This window comes from Laetiporus sulphureus (assembly GCF_001632365.1).
Source record: "Laetiporus sulphureus 93-53 unplaced genomic scaffold LAESUscaffold_3, whole genome shotgun sequence".
Classification (NCBI taxonomy): domain Eukaryota; kingdom Fungi; phylum Basidiomycota; class Agaricomycetes; order Polyporales; family Laetiporaceae; genus Laetiporus; species Laetiporus sulphureus.
The window spans coordinates 48045-55626 of NW_024468512.1; positions in this window are offsets into that span (position 1 = coordinate 48045).

Consider the following 7582-nt stretch of genomic DNA (forward strand, 5'->3'; position numbering starts at 1 on the left):
ACCCTCCACAAAGCTTTCCTGCAGCCGGTCTGTCACCGCCCACCACCTGCGGGTCTCATCGTCCTCTGCCAGCATCCTCATGTCCACCTCATAATCGCTATCAGTATACTTGAAGTTGGCAATGAGCAGGTGCAGAGGTGGGTAGTAGTAGAGTAGTCGGCAATGTGGTGCCGAGCAAGCGTGGCGAGCACACCTGGCCAGGCGAGAACGAAGGATCTGTGTGGTCCGGCGGATTTCGCCGGATGCGAGGAGATCACTGAAGACCACCGCTGTAAGCCATTGCAAGGCTGAAGAGTGGAATCGTAAGACGAGCGGTGAGAATCGATAGTTGCTGATGTTATAAATTTTAAGACATGCTGCATGAACTCAGCCCAGTGCCCGGGAGCATTCTTCAATGTTGTGCGTGAAGTGGTTTTCCTTCACACGGACATGTTCAGTGATCGCGCAAAGCCCGAAGTCATTTGTCTTGCCGCATGTATTGTAACCTGCGCATCATATGAAGCTATCCGCCTCTTCAGATGCATCGTGATCTGGCTTCGCACGGACATGTTCAGTGATGCACGTGAACCCCATGTCATGAAGGTCTGAAGGTCTGAAGCTTGAAGCCATCTATCCTCCCGTATGTGTCCTAACATTCATGGTTCTGACTTAAGGCTCCATTTTCACGAGGAAACCTGTCATATCTTGACTGCTTCAGCCGTTTACGGGAAGCTGGTTCTATTGTTAAAGTCATTTTAATTGCTCATTATCTCTCCAGATCTCCACTTGTCCGCGTGCGCCTATCGCCTTGATGGGTGCTTAGTTCAGTAGTCGTGCAGAAAGGCTGCTCAGACACAAGAAACGTGAAAGTGCCACACTTGGCTACTTTATCTGCATCAGTAGGGGGTGCCAACAACTTAGCTGAATGCACAGGCTATACGACTTGAGGGCACCACTAACAGGAATATGATATAACGTGAAAAAATAGTAAATCATGGAGATTATGTGCTACTACAGATTAGTACTATAGCTGTATCATACTAGTGAAGCTTTCAGTCTAGTAGTGTCTTCAGACTGTGGCCTTCAGTCTGGTGCCTTTAGAGTGTTGTAGGATCATATGCTTCAATGCACCAGTGACTTCAGCATACAATCTTATTGTCTATGTGTGCTGGTGAGTTGTCTTTAAGGTGGAGTCTTCAGGTCATTGTCATCAGAGGGTGGTCTGAAGGATGGCCAAGCCATCGCTTCAGAGTGTCGTTATCAGATTGTTGCCTTCCAATGCACCACCTTCAGACGACTGCCTTCAGGCACTGATTACCACTGCAGCATGCAGATCACAGCTGGTGACTGGTATACCATCCAGCCAGCCAGGACAACACATCAGAGTGAATGCAATGCAGTGCGAACAAAGAGGGAATGTGTACCCGACGCGCTTGCCAGCTGGCTTCAGACCAACGACCCTATCCGGCTATTCAGCGTAATCCGGCGGATACTGCCAGACCACGCAGGTTCAACCTTTATGGCCAGATGGCAGCATGTAGCGCTTTGTACTCGGCCTCTGACTCGGGCTTCAGCTGCACGATGGTCAATTGCTTTGCATGTGCATTTTATGAGATAATCACCTTTATGATCTGGCAAGCATGCTATATATGTGGGATAGACATGATGGGAGAACAGAGTAGACATGGGAGACATGAAGCCATTTTCAACCACTTCATATGCTTAGTAAAGGCCATTAAATTGTTAACTTTAGTTAAAATCATTTGTATTGGTCGCAATTGACATTCTGAATTTGACATTTTGCACAGAAATGGAATCGTCGCAAATTACCAAAGCTATATTTGAACTGCACAGAAAGTGAGAAAATTCAAAGTGATGGCATATATTCGATAATGCTATGTCCTGCATCGCTACTTCATAATACGTAAGATCAAACGAGGCAGCTGCAAATTGAGGACACAATTTAAATTCATTGTATAATATTTGTAAGATGTTCGACAGATTCTGAGTACAAGTACAAAGGACAGATTTCAAAACTAGGTACAATTGGCTATGTTCCCGTGAAATTATCAACATTCACCGAAATTGCTTCCCAAGCAATCTCTAGACTTCCTGAGTAGAACCAAATGTCAGAAAGTGAAGTGCAACTCTCACGAAAGAGAGACATCTCTCAGCATCTGTTGAGAAAGCCGAACCTCACGACTGAGGCTCAGGGACAAGCTGAGGTACCGAGGCCCTCACAAACGAGAGTCTGGATCAATGTGGCTGAGGAATTAGATAATATTTTCTAATGTGTACATGTATATATAAAGAAATGCCATATCAGGAAGATCTGCATCATCCTGCATCCTCCTTCATCCCGGATGCTCACCCGCGTTCCGTGTTCCTAATCTGAGGCTTAATAGGTTATGAGTCCTGGGCTTTCAGATTGACCTCGAACCTTATCAATTGATTCCTCTGACATTATTACTTGGCAACATGGCTGAAGAGGAAGAGAGATCGTCGTACCCGCACATTGAGCCCCTAAAAGAAGACTAAGAGAGGTGAAAAGGAAGGCCAGTGGCCGCAGTGGTGGAAGAGAGCTGATGAAAAGAGGCAGAAGAGAGTGGATCGCACCAACAAGGGTGAAGGATCCTCGAAGGGCAAAGAACGCGCATTTGTAGTGCATGATTCTAACGAAGATCAGAACACTGTATCCCTAGGTAATTCTGATGAACATATTTCTTCATTTTATTCATGGATTGCTGATACAGCAATGACCTCGCATGTCACAAACTGACGCAAGATCTTCACATTGTATCAAGTGCTCGAGAATCATACCATCTCCAGATTAAATCTGGAGAGCTTAGCGGCAGTTGACCGTGGCTCTGTAGATCTTGAAAGCACATTTGGAGATCAGAAAGTGCAATTCTGACTCAATAATGTGCTATATGCGTCGCAGACATGCCACAACTTAATTTCGCTTGGGCGGCTGGATGCTGCAGGCGGTCGCATTGTTGCAGAAAATAAAAGAGCTATTCTCATTGATAAAAATGGGAAGATGTTGGCTACTGCCACACGTCAGGGCTATTTATATTTCACCGACAATGTGCAACCATTGTCTAAATCATCGAGCATCATCTATGCAATGCAGGAACATGCTCCGCATACATGGGCGGAGTGGCACCATATTTATGGCCATATCGAAAAAGATGCGCTGAAGCGCCTTCATCGAGAATCACTCGTTGATGGCTTTACTGTCATTCCGAACTCTGACAATTTCATGTGCGAAGTGTGCATCCAGGCGAAGTTTTCCTGCAAGCCATACCCGAAGAGCGCTGATCATAGAAGTGAGATCCCCAGTGAATCGACACATACTGATGTGTGGGGACCTGCTCCAACGACCGCTCTACAAGGTTGGTGATACTACATTACTTTTACTGATGATGCCACACATCGCAGTGTCATCCTTTTTATGAAAACAAAGGACGAGACCTCTCAGAAGGTCAAAGAATATATGACGTACCTCAATCACTGATTGGGTCATCAGTCGAGAATGATCCAAATGGACAATGGATGTGAGTACCTCAATTCAGATCTTACTGATTGGTGTCATTCTCAGAAAATTGAGACTGGTGCTACTGCACCATATTCTCCTCCCCAGAACGGCATTGTGGAGCGTCTCAACTGCACGTTGCTTTCTTTAGCACGTGCAATGTCGTTCGCCCATGCTCTACCTCATTTTCTATGGGCTGAAGCAGTGCGCCATGCGGTTTATATTAAAAATTGTGCACCTACACGTGCGCTCAATGGCACCACTCCGGACGGTAAATGGAATGATAAAAAACTGAATATCACTCACCTTCGAGAGTTCGGTTGCGTTATATGGGTTCTTGATGAAGAACTCAACTTATTGAAGCTTGCGCCACAAGCCAGCAAACATATCTTTGTTGATTACATGGACGGTCCTCAAGCAATTAGATATTATGATGCTAAAATGTGTCAAATTAAAATAACGCGTAATTATCATTTCTTACCTATACTAGAACTCAAGTTAACTGATTCCCCATTTGGGGAGTCGCATCCACCTGCAAATACGCAGCATGCAGAGGAGTCCGAGAGTAATAGCGATGCGCAGATATTCGCATTAGGTGATGATCCGTCCTGAGACCTTGATCCGGCTGGAGGAAGTGATCAGAATTCTCGGAAGAGAAAAGAACGAGAATATGACACACCTGTTGAGCCCAGAAGGATGAGCAGAAGAACCGTTCAGCAAGATTATCGATTGCTGAACGATCCGAGCACCAATGATCCGTCCTCAGAAGATAACGACACACCGGAACTGGAAGAAGCTTGAAGTGCCGGTGATCTTGATCTGAGCATGAACGATGAATGCATTGCGGATCAAGCATCGTTTGCAGAGCTCGTCTATATAGCCATGAACGCTCTCGGAAACATGGAAGCGAATGAGCCTAAGACACTAGCTGATGCAAAGCAATCTTCTGAATGGCTAAGCTGGAAGAAGGCTGTCCAAGCTGATCTTAGACAATTGCATGACATGGGAACATGGGATCTGGTAGATCTCTCTCCCGATCGCAAACCTATCGGAAACAGATGGGTCCTTGTCAAGAAGACAAACAAAGAAGGCGAAATAATTAAATATAAAGCACATCTGGTAGTGAAAGGATACTCTCAGATTCCTGGAATGGATTTCTCAGAGACCTTTGCACTGGTTGTGCATCTCGAAATGATTTGTGCAGTCCTAAGCTTGGCAGCAGTTCTCGATTGGGAAATCCAACAAATGGACGTCAAAGGAGCGTATCTGAATAGATCCCTTAAAGAGGAAATATATATGCGTCAACCCGAAGGATATAGCGATGGAACAAATCGAGTATGTCGCCTTAGAAAAACTTTGTATGGACTCAAACAAGCAGGTCGCGAGTGGAATATTGAATTAATCAACATTTTTTAAATGTGGATTTCAAACGTTTACTCGCAAATCCATGCACATACATACATCCGAATCTGAGGGAATAAGATAGAAATTGTCGTCGTTTGGGTAGACGATCTATTATTATTCACCAATGCTCTGAGCGTTATGGGACTCCTTAAAAAGGAACTTCAAAATACGTTTGAAGTCACCGACTTAGGAGAACCTCATAAGATCATTGGTATTGAAATTACGAGAGATCGCGCTAAACGCACGATTAAAATCTCTCAATCTCAATACATACAGGTTTTATTATTCAAAAACGGATTAGCGAACGCTAATTCTGTTGGAATGCCTCTTGATCTGAACATAATGCTCGAGAAGGAAGAAGATAATGATGATAGCGTGCCTGATTGAAGCAACACATATGCGTCAGTAATCAGTTCCTTAATGTATGTCACTGTAGCGACCCGTCCCCATATCGCATTTGCCGTGCAACGCCTCAGCTCGTTCACAGCAAACCCAGCATTAGCGCATTGGACAGCTGCTAAATGCGTGCTCTAATATCTTGCAGGAACACACAATGCTGAAATAATTTATGGCGTTGAAAATCAGGCTGACACACGCGCTCAATCTGAGCATCGTGTGTATTTCCATGGATTCTCTGATGCTGATTATGCAAATGACGTACGCAATCGAAAATCCATCTTCAGCTTCGTGTTCCGCCTTGGATCAGGCGTGATAACGTAGAGTGCCAAGAAGCAAACCACAGTTGCATTGTCAACAACTGAGGCAGAATACATCGCATCTGTGACAGCAGCTCGCGAAGCCATGTGGCTGTGAAGTTTATTTAAACAAATAGGCTTCAATCAGTCCCAACCTACCCTGTTGTATGAGGATAATAATTCTGCAATTGCAATTGCAAAAGATCCTCAGTTTCATGCGTGTTCTAAACATTTTGATGTAAAATATCATTATGTGCGCAAACAGCAACAAAGGGGATGTATTAATATTGTTTATTGTCCTACTGAAGATATGATTGCGGACATTTTTACGAAAGCACTCCCCAAATCGCGGCATCAAAAGCTATCTTGTTTGCTTGAAATGTCCATCGACTTGCGAGAGAGTGTTGAGAAAGCCGAACCTCATGACCGAGGTACCGAGGCCCTCACAAATGAGAGTCTGGACCAATGTGGCTGAGGGATTAGATAATATTTCCTAATGTGTACATGTATATATAAAGGAATGCCATATCAGGAAGATCCACACCATCCCGCATCCTCCTTCATCCCGGATGCTCACCCGCGTTCCGTGTTTCTAATCTGAGGCTTAATAGCTTCGATTTGGTTTTTAAGGATAAATATATCATCTGTCATTCATATCAATGAGTACGTTTTGGCTGAGTGGATGTCACGGCATGCTGATGACAAAGATAGACAACCAAACAAAGAGTTCCCTTGAGGGTCTCCTGGTAAAAGCCTACAGCAACGAGCTGTGGCAGTTCGACGTGTCCACTGATGAGGCCGGAGTTGCTAGTCACGAAGTGAGACTTACTGGCGATGCAAGTGGTGCTATCACAAGTGTGAGGATGTAAGGTGAATGTATAGCACACTGAGAGTGTCTGGTAAGACCCCTCTGTGATGGTAGTGGTGGACGAAGGAGAATAAGACTGAGGTCTCCTCCTTGTCTCACTGGTCCTTATATACACGATTGTCTATCTACTGTACAGTACTACATAAGCGAGTCACATGCTGTGCTACTGGACCATGCTACAATTGTACGACTTGTTCCAATTATCCTGATTGGCTGTCCAATAATATTCCGTGGAGACAGAGCTCCTCTTGAGCATGCAATATGGTGTCATGACAATTGTGATATATGGCACCATGCCGAGGGGCTCAATGTCATGTGACAATGCCGAGAGAGATCTGAGGTCACGTGACTAGATGCCTTGTTATCTTATCTCTCATTAGGTCACGTGATTCTTGTGCGACGTGAAATGATTAAAATAATATGCTTCTAATAGCATTTGTTCCTATAATGACTTGTCAGGTAAAAACTGTGACATCATCCCCTTCTCAAGATTCATCGTCCCGATGAGCCAAAGCCTTTGGCACCTCGTATGGTTCACTTTGCAAGTGAACTGTCTGCCTCAGAAATGATTCCTGGAGCGTAGCATTCGCATATGAGTTGTGCGACACGATCGCCTGTCCTGACCTCGAACGGTTTGCTGGTCATGTTAACGAGGAGCACTTTGATTTTCCCTGTGTAATCTGAGTCGATTACCCCTGCTGTGACATCAATCCCTTTGAGGGCTAGCCCACTTTGGGGGGCCACTCGAATGTATGTTCACTTTGGAGGGTCAACCGCAAGCCCAGTACCAATGAGCATTCTGGACTGTGGGGGAATGTCTATGTCTTGTATGGATTTGACATCCTACCCAACAGCTTCTGAGGATCCCTTGTAGGGTGCTCGGGCATTTGGATGAGTGTGGAAAAAGACCATGAATTCATCAGGGTGATCGGACAGGGTGATTTTGTATGCTTTGCGTGTTCGCGGCTTGGCTCTTGGAGTGTCTGGGTGTGTCTTATGGAATTCCTCCACTTTGTCTTTGACATTCGTGAGGTTTTCCAGTGGTTCCCAGGTATTATCGCTGTGGTCATAGTCTAACCACTTGACGAGATACTGGGTCTT